Source organism: Etheostoma spectabile, chromosome 6 (genome assembly GCF_008692095.1).
Source record: "Etheostoma spectabile isolate EspeVRDwgs_2016 chromosome 6, UIUC_Espe_1.0, whole genome shotgun sequence".
In the NCBI taxonomy this organism is placed as follows: Eukaryota; Metazoa; Chordata; class Actinopteri; order Perciformes; family Percidae; genus Etheostoma; species Etheostoma spectabile.
Window position 1 is genome coordinate 24,134,393 of NC_045738.1, and position 374 is coordinate 24,134,766.

At 44.4% G+C, this 374-nt stretch overlaps 1 protein-coding gene across 12 annotated transcripts in view; it reads right to left on the minus strand.

The window, feature by feature from the left end:
* snap91a (synaptosome associated protein 91a) overlaps positions 1-374 on the minus strand; it is a 71,108-nt gene that overhangs the window by 8,418 nt on the left and 62,316 nt on the right. The window lies entirely within an intron of this gene.

A 374-nucleotide genomic window follows, 5' to 3' on the forward strand; every position in this document is an offset into this window, starting at 1 on the left:
GGGGCATATCATATCAGGCATGTCTGGCATCATTTGTTTCTGACTCTAATTCCATGTGGAACACACGTTAAATATGATTACTGACACAGCAGATGGCACACGAGACCCCTTGAAAGCGAAATTTAATTTTGGTTATCCCTGTGGGGAAAGTCCACCAGTGAAGCGGAAAATAGTAATGATACACCGCACTAAGAAGTAGAACATTATTATTATAGTACAAGGTGCCACCCTACCGGCACCGCACAGACACCGCCTACCAAGAGCCTGGGTCAGTCCAAGGTTTCTCCCTAACAGGAAGTTTTCCCTCTCCACTGTTGCACTAAATGCTTGCCCTTTGGGGAATTACTGCAATTGTTGGGTCTTTGTAAATTATA